At 39.9% G+C, this 14,179-nt stretch overlaps 1 long non-coding RNA gene across 2 annotated transcripts in view; it reads left to right on the top strand.

Moving 5' to 3' along the window:
* Positions 1–14,179, top strand: part of LOC134290028 (uncharacterized) — a 59,867-nt gene that overhangs the window by 31,495 nt on the left and 14,193 nt on the right. For both annotated transcript variants that reach the window (XR_009998805.1, XR_009998806.1), the window contains exon 3: positions 34–14,033. This is a non-coding gene — a long non-coding RNA (uncharacterized LOC134290028). The remainder of the gene's footprint in view (positions 1–33; positions 14,034–14,179) is intronic.

The following is a 14,179-nucleotide window of genomic DNA, read 5'->3' on the forward strand; positions in this document are numbered from 1 at the left end:
TTATTCACCAACATATATTTTTTCACATTTCAGGTAAGTTCAAATCAACAATATATCAATTTCACGTGGCGTAGAAAACTGTAAGTATATATCTATGTATGTAACAATATAAAGAGTTTGACGCATGTCAATCGCAACATGATGTTGCAAGTGTCATCTGATTTTTGGGAAGCAATTTACAACTACTTATTTTTTCTTCGATTTGATGGACACGTAGATGAGTTGTTCCATGTTGGTGTTGGTATAAAATGTTGGTGAGCTCGTTTCATATGTTTACAATTAAGTAACTGTACAGTATATGACTGCCAAATGGTCTTAAATCTTACTTGCTGGCTTTTCTCCATTATCAACGGTTTAAGGACAAAATTGGAGGAGTACAAAGAAGGCTGTCACTATGGCCGCCTGTTACTACGTCAATTATTTTTTTTTTTTGTTAAATAATCTTGAGCATCTTCTTTTCCAAAACATGCTATTTATCAATTTAGCAACCAAAAAACAGCTTCCCTCATCGTCAAACGAAAGCAAAATCTCAACATCAACCATCCAAAACTCACAAATCCAAGCACTAGCGGCAATTTACAAACATTCATCCATGTATTCGATCCAAAACCAGTCAGTCAGTCCAATGATGATCGTCATCTGACGATGCTGCTTTTCTTCATTCTACATATTCCACATATTTACATCTTCCATACCGCGCGCGTGCTGGTTGGTGACTCTGATTCACTAAAGCCAGCCACCCAAATTACGTCCCTTGACGGTAACACACCAACACTACCGTGGTACCATCATTCATCAGAAGAGGAGCACTTTAACTCAATCAGCAGGTTTGTGCGTTTTCACACATTCTCTTCTTTTGGACTCCGCAAATGACGAATTAAGGCATTGTTTGTGTGTTTCTGAATTAAAGTTAATTTTTTTAAATTAAAATATGTACTCCAAGATGTACTCCGTACATTTATTTGAATTACAATTATTTATTTGAAACATTGAACAATGGAGCTGTGTGCAAAATTTTTAGCGTGCGTCGTACGCTCTCCACCAGTTTCTCAGCCACTACGCGGCGTCGAACGCGTCGCATGCTTTGATGCGATTCACTGTGTTCTGCTGGCTGGCTACCTGATGATCAGAAGATGGGAATGTGTGTGAGAAAGCACTGCTCAGCAAGTCATCAAGAAGATGCAATTATCAGAGCAGGGCATCTTGCATCCAGCTCCCGATCCAGCTATAGGGCACTGCATGAAATTATGTCCTTCTCTTTCACTCTTACAGAAATTATGTAAACAACAAGGCCAAGAAACGTCAAAATCCCATACTAAATCAAAACAATGCAGTGCCCTATACATTTTTAGATGCAGTCAGCAGGGCCTACTGTGGGCTTGTCACACACCGTATAATGATCTGAATTAGTTGGAAAGTGAAAATTGAGCTGAACCCAAAGTGGGTGGCCGTGTCTTACAGGAGACTCGACTGTAAGCAGTGCAAAACGGTAAGCGTTGTAGCAGGTCGACTCCGCTCGACATCCTTGGAAGCCTGCTGGGTGGGAAGGTGCGAGGCGGGAAATTAAACGCGCGCGCGTCTGTATGAGTTTGTTTTGCAAAAATAGCGTGAGTGCGGTGCCGACCGTCATCATCATCACCGTTCGTCGTCAGTATCGCCGTGGTCGTCGTGATCCACGCGCCGCCACCCCACAGACTGCTTTCCATCCTAGTAGCTAGTAGAACGGACGTCGGTACCGACGAACACTCGACCGACACCAATACGGCGCTCGCGACGAGGCGCTTGTTTGCGACGGTCGGTGCGAAGAAGATTGCCTGATGGGTGGAAGCAGCAAGCGAAGCTCGCACAAGCGGCAGTCAGTGTTCTGTGCTCATAGCCATCCAGTCAGTCAGCTAGCAGCGACGTTCACAAAGCGCTCCCAGTAGCAACGGCGTTGGTTACACGTCACTTCAGCAGACAGTCAGTGTTCAGTGCTAGGTTGTACAGCAGGTATTCTTCTGGGGCTAGTGAGGCACCATCAAGTTCCAGATTTTGGCTAGGGCATTCGGATAGAGAGCGCTTTCAGCTGACTACAGCGTTCGAAGGTTCGGTTGCAGGCGTAGTGCACAAACGGCATCAGGACGTGAAGCGGTTCTGAAGTGAGCTTTGAAGAATCGGTGGTTCGTGAGCCTACTGCGGAACGCGTAGCTAGGTATAATTTTAGAGTGTAGTGCAGATGAAGTCCACTATTAGCTACTGATGTAAATCAGCGGAAAGTGTGAATTTCGGTGTGAAAGACATAATCAATAAAACCGAGTGTGTCCGGAAAAATTCTTCCATCGTTGGTGTCCAGGGGTGAGAAAAAAAAAGTGAAGCTCTAGTGTAGTGTCGAACGGTCGACGGCAACGGGTGTGTAGCTGGGGTGCTGTGCTTCAGCAGCAGCAGAGTGTGTTTTGCTTTCTCGTGGTCGTTCGTACATACGTATAGCTGCCTGCCTTGCCTGCCAGTGGTGGTGTTGTGTTGTGTGTGAACTCGTTTCACAGTGAAAGAGAAGAGAAGAGCGACGTGTACACGTCGTCGGTCGTTGTACGCATATTAGCAAGCGTGCCAACCAGCTACTCAGTTCATCAGTCAGTCAGCCGGTGGCCAGAAGAAGAAGGCACACACAACAACAGTAACAGGCCGAGAACAACAGCACGCGAGACGTCGACAAAGACGACGGCTGGATAGAAACGAGGAAACACAGGAAAAAAACATAAAACGGTAACTTTATGCACATTACTCTACATACACTCAAAGTGGGAAATAGAAGGGGGATCCCATCAAAGCAATATCTCTGTAGGGTACAGTGGAGGTTCAGATATTGGTGGTGATTGAGTTTTTTTTGGACTCTGCTCATCATATCACATCCTTCTCATTTAATCAACAGTATGTTCTGCGCACAGTAATCTCTCATGTTGAACGCGTACTTCTTGCTGACTTGCAGCTGTAGCACATCAAGTTAACCAGTTAACGGATTCTGTTAGCTATTGGGTCCATAACCTCCTCGATATTACAGCAAAGCTACATATTCCTGTACAATCCTGTCCGAATTGGATGAGGTACGCTTCAATGCTTTACACAACGTATTTTTATTCAAGCAGAAAGTATATTCTCTATGCGTACACTCCACTGCAGCCCTCTAGAACCCGCTGAAACCTCTCGATGCGTTTCGATACCCCCTGAAAACAACCGTAGACTTCCTTTATACCCTACTGAAGCCCCCTGAAACTCGCTGATATCCACTGAAACGCCTTAAACATCTCCTGAGACTTCCTTACACTTATCTTAAGCTCCAATGAAGCCCTTGAAACCCTCTGAAACCCACTGAATCGTAACTATATTAAAGCTCCTAAAGACGCTAAGAAACTTCTCGTAGATTTCTCTGAAACGCTACTGCAGCCCTTTTAACTCCTGTAAAGCTCACCACAAACTCTGAAACCTTCCGAAAACCTCTGAAGTCCCTTCGAACCCCTAGAGCTCTTTCCGGGAGCACTCTGGAAACTCTCGGGAACCTTTTCTGCAACTCCAGAAAACGCCTTGATCCATTCCCTCCTTAAACTGTCATGCAACCTTAAAACCCATTTAAGTAATAAACAGATTCCATTAGACGGGCTTGGTGGTCTAGTGGCTACCGCTTCTGATTCATATGCAGAAGGTCATGGGTTCAATCCCTGTCCCGTCCCTTTCATCCTACTTTGTATCTTTCTATCCACTTCTCTCTCTCTCTCTTCTCTATATATACAACTCATGTATATTCATATGTTCATAGCCATCGCTAGAACCAGAAACGAATTGGAAAAAAGTCGTTTCCCTTCCTTCCAATTTCCACTCACAGCACAGTGTATATAACGCCTACAAGTTATGCAACCAAAGCGTGCTGTGCCGCTTGACCTTATTCACCTCATTCACCACACAATCTATCACCTTACGAACACTATAAATAACCCCCTATCCATGGATCGCATCACCGACCCAACGGTGACTCCCAGATCTCCCATCCTTTCCGTCTAACAAATACCAAAGTCCGTGCTGGTTGTGGGATGCAGAGGTGATCTCGGTCTTTAGTAGCAACAACCAGCACACTCTAACATTCCTTTCCCTTCCCAACTGACTATAAGGACGTGGCCGGCGCCGTTATTGATCCAAAATGTATGAGCTGCTAGAATTGCACTTTGAGAATAAGCGGAGTGCCCCAGCCCTTATTCATTTGGATCTTAGTGCAATTGGTACCAGCTCAGATCAATCACGGAGTAGCAACCATTGACATGTATAGTCAGATTTGATCGTTTTTTTGATCGTTTTTTTTTTAAGTAATAAACTGATTCCATTATGATTGAAGCTCTCCCGAGCAGGAATGAATAACTGAAGTATTGAAAATAACTTATTTTGGTATTTTTTAGGTATTGTTAAAATACCTCAACGAGTTATTGGTTTGGTGTTGAGGACTGCTTCAGGTATTATTCAATTATGGAAAAATCGCTATTTGTATGGAATAACCGCCGATTATCATTTAGGTATTGTCATACCTGATGTCATTATTCGCGTGTTATTCACAGAATACACACCAGTTATTATTTTAGGTATTTTAGCTCTTATGCAGGGCTACTTAATACCTTATTCAGGTTGTAGGTATTCGGTTTTCCATACCTGAATAAAGTATTCTTCAGCTATTTTCTCCTGCTCGGGTATTTGTGCACCCTCGACCCATCTACGCAAGATCTACAAAAGATTGATTGTAGAGGTCGCTCTGTCCGGTGTGTTTGAGCGTCAAAGAGAAGAAAAATGGTGCTTGTGATCTTCGGCCGTCTTGGTCGTAGCGCATGAATACAGTTTTCTGCCTTTCTCGTACACTAAGTATACTGCAAAGCCTTTATGTTCACTCCAAAAACGATAGAAAGCTTGGAGGATCATATTACATGTACCAATCAGCTCAGTTCGGCGAATTGAGATGATGTCTGTATGTGTGTATGTATGTCTGTGCGCAAAAATAGTTACTCACTTTTAAGGCACTTCCCATTGGGCGATTTAAGCACGAATCGAACCGAAATTTCACCGCATTGTTTGCTGTTATAAATTATAGGTATCTGTCAAGAAGTTCCATAGTTATGTCCATTTTAGTGATCTGGGCCGGTACCGGTGGAACTGGACATATAGAACTGTACCAAACCCCATCATGCGAGACACTAAATTCGCCCATGGTTGACGAATTTTGTGCAGAAATCATCAATCAAAACAAGAAAATCCGGGCCAAAATACTCAAAATCCAATACGGCGGCCCACAATTTAAAAAACGACTGGATGTATTTTGTATGGGGAAGATGCCCGGAGTTTAAAAATAATGACCAGAATATTGATTGATTGATTTGTCTTTATTAAAGAGACTTTCAGCCAACATCCCTGGGCTTGGTTTATATCTTCCAGGAAGCAATGATTTTCGTCATATGACCATTGTGCTTTGCAGTGTTGATTGGTTGAACTGAATGTAGATTCAATGGTAAATTTTAAAATCAGATAATTCAATCCTCTGATATAGTGATTCCAATTATACTACGGCATAGTGTAACGGTATGTTGTCGAAATCTTTTATGTACCGGGAAAATATAATTCCAAGCTGGTGAGAATATTACCACTGAGGGGGGTTATGAGCCCAGTCAGACCCTTGATGGGACAATAATGTGGGATAGTATATGGGAATTCCATTGAAGGTGGTAATAATCTCCGAGGCCTATGAAATCCGACAGGGCGCGTGCATTAGGCTGCGGATCTATGCTAAGGGAGATCAGTAGCATCTGTTTGTTATTAGTAGAACAAAATGCCGTTCTATGAAAACGCAGTGTGAGTGATCTCCTATGGTGCTGTAGTACTATAAATGATCTCATTCTCTGTGAATTCTAACTTTGGCTATCTAGTCAGTAAATAGTAAAATTATTAAGATAGCTTAAGAACTAAACCGTAAAGCATACATTTTCTAAATATGACAAGGTTTTGAAGACAAACATGAGATGAGTATCAGATTTTAATCTTTTAATGAGTCATTAGCATAATCGTATGTGAGACATAGGGTCATGTCGAGCAATTGATTCAGTACTACAAATCCACGCGGACAATTTCATTACAAACTATTAGTTTTCGTCAGTCTTATGACGGAAAGGCTCAGCTATGCTGCAAATTCATAATTAGAGTCCGTTCATAAACATATAGACCGAACCCTCATAAAATTTTGTCCATGCAAAACCAAAATTGCATGAAGTTACAACTTCGCCTCTCCTCATGAAGTAGGGTATGTGTTCCATCATTAATCTCACGCTCCCATATTCATCCTATTCGAAAACAAGCGATTACGGCACCGATTGATTCCGTTCTTTTTGTTTTCATGAGTGCTCACTTCTAACAAAAAATACAATAAAAAAATAAGAAACAAAACAAACAGCGCTTCAATCCTTTGTTTTTCGTAGGATGAAAATTGGAGTCACATGCTTAAGAAGGGAACCAATACCCTATATGTGATTTATGAACGAACTCCTAGTTTAATCAAATTAATGGATTTTTATTTCTGGGGCACCCATTGGGTATCACTTCAATAATACAAATACCGCTAACCTGAACTAGTAGCAGTATTCATATAGATTAACAATTATACTCTATTATTTTCAATCATTGCAACATTATACTAATATGTGCGGGCCGCCCATTTGCGGAGCTGTGCGGCCAATTATTCTCTTTCCATTCCAGAAACGACCGTTTTGAAGAAAGAAGTGTCCTAATGGCCAACACAAACGGGACTTGTCCAAAACACACAAGATAAGTACAACAATTTTATAATCAGGCACCCAACTCTTTCTACTACTTTGCTAATAGATAATGCAATATGCATACTTCAATATCAATTATTTGTTTGTTTGCGCCTTTATTTATGACACTATTGAAGCATTCGTGTCGCCGCAAAATAGTTTACAATTTATCTTATTCACATTTTTCAATTCACTTTAAAGAATCTAACACTGCTTTTACAATTGTGTATGTAAACTTGTATCTTAATTATGTTCATTATTAATAGTAGTCTGATAATCCAAGTCTAGTGATTTTTTCCCAAGGAATAGAAAGAGTTGGTGTCATAATCAATACAATACTTGAAACTGGAAACTCCTTATTTCCCCCTATGGGTTATAGGGAGGGGCGGGACATTCGTGCCTACTCATCAGTGGAAAGGACTTGATATGCTAATCGGTTTAGCATAGGGCAGATACAAGTCTACTGGTAGACGTATCGCCCAGCGAAACAACGCAGATTGGTCACGGCCCGGGGGTGCGTTGATTATAACAGAATAACAGAACAGAATAACAGAATAACAGAATTAAAGAGACTTTCAGCCAACATGACCAGAATATATGGCGGCCCAATATCCAATATACGGCCTAAAATTCAATATGGCGGATGTCTTAAGGAGGCTCCTTCAGAGATTTGTTTAGAGATATGCTTGGAAATCTTTTTAGAACTCGTTCCGAAATTCCTCTGAAGATTTCACCTAAAATACTATCCAAAATTCTTTCTTAAATTGCTTATAGGATTCTTGGATTTCTGCCACAATTCCTTCTTCGAATTCTTACGTAGCCTACTACTGAGTTCTACCTGTGAGTTCTCTTGGAATTCTTCCTTGAATTCCTGGGGATTTGTTAGTTCCTTCGAGGATTTGTCCAAGAATTTCTTTTAAAGGTGCCTTAGACTGTTTGTCATTATGACAAATATTTGCCATTGAAGTCCGACATTTATCCAAGGTTGCTATGATTCAGTCCCGTTGGTCATTTGTTGGGCTTGCTTGGCCAAATATTTGTCACGTCTAATAGGACCAAGGTGTGGTAGTCTAGACTTGCCGAGTAGCTGGTGGATGTAACATTGCAAGTAATCGGTTGACCTGTCAATGGAAGAACACGAAACCCATCACACAAGGTTTTTCCCCAATTGGCTCCCAGAGTTCTTTCCGGATTAAGAGACTTCTGAGAGTTCTTTTTGGAATTTGTACCAGATTTCCTTGGAGATTTTCTGCAGGTGTTTGAGGGGGTTCCCCAGGAATTCTTACCGAGGTGCTCGAGAAATTCTTTCTGGTGACAATATGCTTCCAAAGTTACTTCGGGAGTTTCTCTTTGTGGTTTTCGGGCAAACTTTCCAACAGTTTCTTCATGAAGTTTTTCGATGCTTCTCTGGCACTTCTTGCAGGGATTTCTCCCAAAGAATTTTCCGGGCTCGTTTAGGAGTTTCTCACCGGATTTCTCTCAAAGGTTTCCATAGTTCTTCTCGGAGTTCCCCTACATTTCAACTCAAGCTTACTGCGTTACATATTTCTAAGATGTACAATTTTTCCGCTGAATTTCTTGCGAAATTCCTCTTGTTATTTCTGCAATAGTTCTTCGCCTTGTTCCTCGGTTCTCGCGCGTCCCAGCAGGATTTTTTCCGATGTGTCCCGGCAATTTCTTACAAGGAATTTCTAGGAAATAGTTTAGATTCTAGAAAATGGTTGCGTTCATAGATGAGAGAAAGAGGAGGCCTGGGAAGATCTAAGAAAGGACGGGCAAATGAAGGAACTAGGGATTAATAAGTGGAAGCAATAGAGCGTCGTAGAGATGATTTTACATGGGTTCCTGATGGTTTCTGAGGGTCATAAGTTCTATGGAACCCCCCATCAGATTTCAGAGGGTTCCAGAGGAGTCTTAAAGATGTTTCAAGGTGTAATGGGAAGTTTTTGGCGTTTAACCCCCGTTGAGTTTGAGGACGTTTAAAGGAATTGTGGTGTGTTTTTGTGGGTTCAGAGAGTTTCTGGTAATTTTCAGAGATAACCCAGGCGACATCAAGCCTCCAGGATGTTTACAAGGGCATTTAGCATATAGCATTCCAGGATGTTTAGGGGGGGATTATAGGGTATCAGGGCTAGCATCAGGGACTTCCAGGGGTGTTCCAGGAGTCTCAGATAGTTCCAGGGGGTTTTCCGGGGCGTTTAAGATGGTCTTAGTTTCGTTTTAGGGGTTCTCAAGAAAATTCACTCACAAAAACCAGCAATTCAGTAGTTCTCTAGGGTGATTAAGAAGTTCTCAGGGTGGTTTCAGGGGTGTTTCAGTGGATTTCAGGGATCTCAGGGGCTTCGGGGTTTCAGGGGTGTTTTAGGGGGTCTCATGATTCAGGGGGTTTTCTGAAGAATTCAGAAGGTTTCCAGGAGTGCCTGGGATGTTTTCTGGATGGGGATTTTGGGAAGAACACTTACAGTAATCCTGGAAAAAATCTCTGAGAGAAATCTCAGAACGATAACAGCTAGAAGTATGTTTCGTAAACAACTATGAGGAAAAGCCTAGAAAAACAGAAAGAAATCGCAGGATAAACTCCTTGAGAAATATTAACAATAACTCATGTAAGAATCACAAGACGATTTCTGAATGAACCTCAGAAGAATTCTGTTGATCTACTATCCCTTCTCAAAGCGTGACGTAATTCATAGACGTTCCCTCTTCAGATGTCTCTTCAGGATTTCCTTCATAAAGTAATACAAGGATTCGTTCAGGAATTCATCGCTTCCGTCAATAGCACATTCAGAAAATCTTCAGTATATTTAACCAAGCAGGTATTCCTACAGAGATTCCTCCAGGAGTTCCTCCGTGTATGCCTTCATGTATTTTCTCGGAAATTCTTCCAGGATTTGTTCCAAAGATGCCTTGAGGAATTGCTCTAGAAATTCACTAGAAACTACTACTGTTTTTTTTTTGGAATATGTCATGAGATTTTTCTGTTATACTATTAGAAGTTTAAGTTAAAGTGCTTCTCTAGACATTATTACAAGATCCTCATAAAAAAGCTTTCACGACTGTAGTATCCCAGTAGCACGAACAGATTCAGATCTAGATAGCCTTGAATAACTGTAGTTATAGATGACAGCTAATTAATATTCATTACCATTCAAACCACCAAACGATCAAGTCTAGTTTCTACAACGACTTCATCCATGTATTCTTTCAGAAAAGCCATGAAGTTTGTTAATGGCTTCATCGAGGATTTTTTTCTAAATATTTCCTAATAAATTCCTAAAGCAATTCCACCAACGGCTTGTCAAGATTTTTTTCCAGGTTTTACTCAAGGGATTCCATCAGGAACACCTACTAGGATATTTTCGGGAATTTCTCTGGGATTCTTCCAGATGTTCCTCCTGGGATTTGTTTAAAGAATAATTCCAGAGATTTCTAGAGAAATTAGACAAAAGATTTATTCACAAAATTTCTTCAAGGATTATTTCAGCAGTTCCTCCACGGATTCTTTCTGAAACTTCTTCAGGAATTTATTCAGAAATATTTCCAGAAACTCCTTCAGTAATTTAAGGATGTTTTCATAAATGTCAGTATGGAATTTCATCAAAAATTCTTCCACGGATTTCTTTTTTTCAGAAATTCATCTCTTTTTTCAAAAAAAAAATATCGGTGATTTTTCCGTGGGCTCCTCCAGGAATTTCTTGGAACATTTTGTTAGAGGTTACTGAAGAAATTTTTAGTAGGTTTGTGTTTTGGTTCTACACCTGCGATCCCTTTAGAAATATATCCTGAGATCGCTTGAATGATTCCTTCATGAATTCTTTCTAATATTTCTTCACGGATTTTGCAGAAATATTTCCATGAAATTTCAAGTACTGGAAAAAAATTCCAAGAATTTGCGGAAGGAATTTCTAAAGCTATACCTGTAGATGCTTCTGAAGATTCCAAGAAACTTTTTTAAACATCCCCTAAAGAGATTCCTGAACAAATTCTCTGAAGCAATTTCTCAAGCAATCAATGGAGGAACTTTTGAAGGAATCTCTAGGAAATACCTGGAGACCTCTGGAGATATTGCTAGGAAAATTTTATGAGAAACAAAAATCTGATGTAATCTTTAGAGAAATCTCTGTTCTTGAGGAGCTCCTCGGGAAAACCAAGAGGAATCTAGGATAGCTCTGGAGGAATTTTAAGAATAATTTTATGAAAATCTTTTGGAACCATTCAAGCAAAAATATCTGAAGGAGTTTCTGAAAAACATCCCTGAGGAGATTTCTGGAGAACACTTGAGGAATCACTGAAGTAAACCTGGAAAAAGAATTGAAGGAATCCTTAAAGTAATTTCTTTAGGAATCCGAGCAGAAACTGCTGACAAATGTATAAGGAGAGTTCTTGAATAAATCCCTAAATAAAATTCTGACACGATTCTTGGAGGATGTTCTGCAGTATACCGGAAGATATTTCTGAAGGAGTTCTTATAAGAATTTCTGGCAAAATATTCAAAGGTATAAGTGGACAACAATCTTTGAAACATTGTCTTAAATAATTACTAGAGGATTTCTTTGGAGGAAATCCAGAAGAAATTTAAACTTACTTTCCTTTAGAAACAACCCGCTGGCGTAGTGCACGGTTTGGGTCAAAAATGACCATAATGCACAAGAAAGTTAAGATTTTGTAAACGAATAACTAAAATATATTTCTTAAGAAATTTAACTTTTCAAAGATATCTCATAAGAAATACCTGGAAATCTGAAGAATGCCCTGCAGAGATTCCATGAAGAATTTCTAGAGATATTTTTAGAGAAAGGCCAACAAATAATTCCGGAAGTGATTTCAGAAAGAATCCCTGGAAGAATCTCTGAAGGGATTCCTAAAGGGTCGCCGGAAAAATTTCTGAAGGAATCCCTGAAGAGAGGTCTCAATGAATCCCAAGAAAAATCCCATAGAAAAACTTCTTAAAGAACTTCTAGAAGAACTGAAGGAATTTCTAAATAAAACGGGTGAGAGAATCTCCGGAGATATTCCAGAAACGACCCTCTCGAGTAACTAAAAAAAATCCAGAAAGCATTCCTGCAAAAAAAATCTGAACTTCTGAAGGGCTCGCTGGAAAAATTTCGGGATGAATACACTCGAAGGAACCTCTGGAGAATATCCTGCAAGAATCTTTTGAGGAATTACTGAAAAATAACTGGAGGAGTTATCTTTGATCAAACTCCTAAAGCATTCGCCAGCGGAACTCCTCTACAATCAGTTGAGAAGTTTATGCAAGAATACCTTTTTTTTTTTGAGGAGTGTCTGGGGTGTTTTCTGTGTAGGAATTCTGAGAAGAGTACTGGGAGTAATTCTGGCAAAAAAAACTTTGAGAGAAATCTCAAGACGATCACAGCAAGAAGTCTCTTAACAAACTACGAGGAAAAGCCTGGAAAACAGAAAGAAATTGTGGGAAAAGCTCCTTGGGAAATATTATTGTTAATATTAGAAATCCCAAAAGGATTTCTGAATGAACCCCAGAAGAAATCTTGGTGAAAATTCAGGATAAGTTCTTCAAAATTCTGAGAGAAACACTGGAAGAAATCTTCTAAGATAAATTCCGAGAGAAATTCCTTTGGAAATCTAGAACTAGAGACGAACCAGCCAAAGGCTGAAAGTCTCTTTAATAAAGACAAATCAATCAATCAATCAATCAAGTAGAACTTCAAGAAAAATCTTGCAAAAACTATCCCAGGAGAAGCTCTTGATGAAAACTTACGATAATTTATTAAAGAACTCCGAAAGAAAGCCAGTTGAAATCCACGAAAATCTCTGCAGGAAACTAATGAAAAACTCCTGAACAATCCTGGGAAGAACATTAGGCATAGTCATAAGAATAACTATTTTAAAAATTCTGAGAGTAATGGTTTTAAAAATTCTGGGAGAAATCCCGGGAATTAATCTAGGAAACACCTGATAAATATACTGGAAGAAACTCCTGTAGAATTCCCAAGATAAACCCATCCCATTCCAATATAACTATGAAAGAAATCCATCCAAATCCCTGCGAGAAACTTCAGGAGAAATTAGTCGGAAATCGGGAACTCTTCTTACGGAGACATTCCGGAAAAAATTTCTGGAATCTTGGGAATATGCATAAAGGAATTTAATTTGAAACACCAAGACAAAATGTCATGAAAAGGAAGAAATCTTCTGAGAAATTCTGGAAGCATTTCAAGATGTGTCTCTAAAGTAATTCTGGTTGCACACAATAGCGCCTTTTAGATTTTAACTTGCATCACAATATTAAATTGGCATCCCTGAGTAATACGAAACTTGATGTATACTTGTATATACACGAATAGACGTTAGGTAGCATTGCAAAGGAGGAGATGTGTTAACTACGGAATCAACTATTTCCTGGAAATGTTCCATCGAATTTTTGAGTAGTGTTTTTAATGTGAATTATTGTTAAACTAATAAACGTTTTCATGCAGCTTTGTAGCTGATCGTCGACAGTTATGCTGTCTTTCAATCCGTTGGAAGAGTCAGTCCACTCCTGCAATCGCAACAATCAGAATTCTTGATAGAATTTCTGAAGAAAGTCTTGCGGAAGAATTTCTGTGTGGTTAAAGTTTGGCTCCCAGATTCATTAGCGTGCATTCAACCTCTTAACGAAATCGTGGGCTTGCCAGAAATGTCTGCTTGATTTAGCAACCTTGTTCCGTTCCTCTGGTTTGTACATCGAGATTTTTTTTTCAGGATTCAATTAGGCTATCAAATAATATCTTCCTCGGTGCAATAAACCGAGAACAATTAATTATAATGTGATCAATGTCTTCATACGATAAGCCACATTCGCATAAGTTTGAATCTTCAACATGCTTTCCGAATAATCATCCGGAGAAATCTGCATCTACGAACCACATGCTTCCAGCTAGAATGTTTAATAGATTTGTTTTCACAGAAAATACTACATCTTCGAAAACTTTTTTATTCATACAAACTAGTCTAGTCCAGTCATGCATTGAAAGAACCCTGTAAAATGAAGGAATCGATTGCTTCTATCATTTTTCTTGTTATTATCAATGCTTGCAGCACATCGGAGATGTAATACAATAATTGAAGCAGCCAGGCCTACTGTGCGTTGAGAGTGACTTTGCTCAGAAAATTTATGTCACTCAGTCGAGGCTCTTCTTCCTGGGATGGGACAAAGGACTTCCTCAGTATATACATATAATGAAAGTGTATAATACATAGGTTCCCAAACTTTCAGGTGCGCGACCCCCTTTGGCCAACAGACGTACTATTCGCGACCCACCATAGAAATTCTCTCATTTGCTGTCTGTTACAGTAAAATATTCCAACTGTCCTTCGCGACCCCCTGGATGAAGGTCGGCGACCCC

This window comes from Aedes albopictus, chromosome 3, assembly GCF_035046485.1.
Source record: "Aedes albopictus strain Foshan chromosome 3, AalbF5, whole genome shotgun sequence".
In the NCBI taxonomy this organism is placed as follows: Eukaryota; Metazoa; Arthropoda; class Insecta; order Diptera; family Culicidae; genus Aedes; species Aedes albopictus.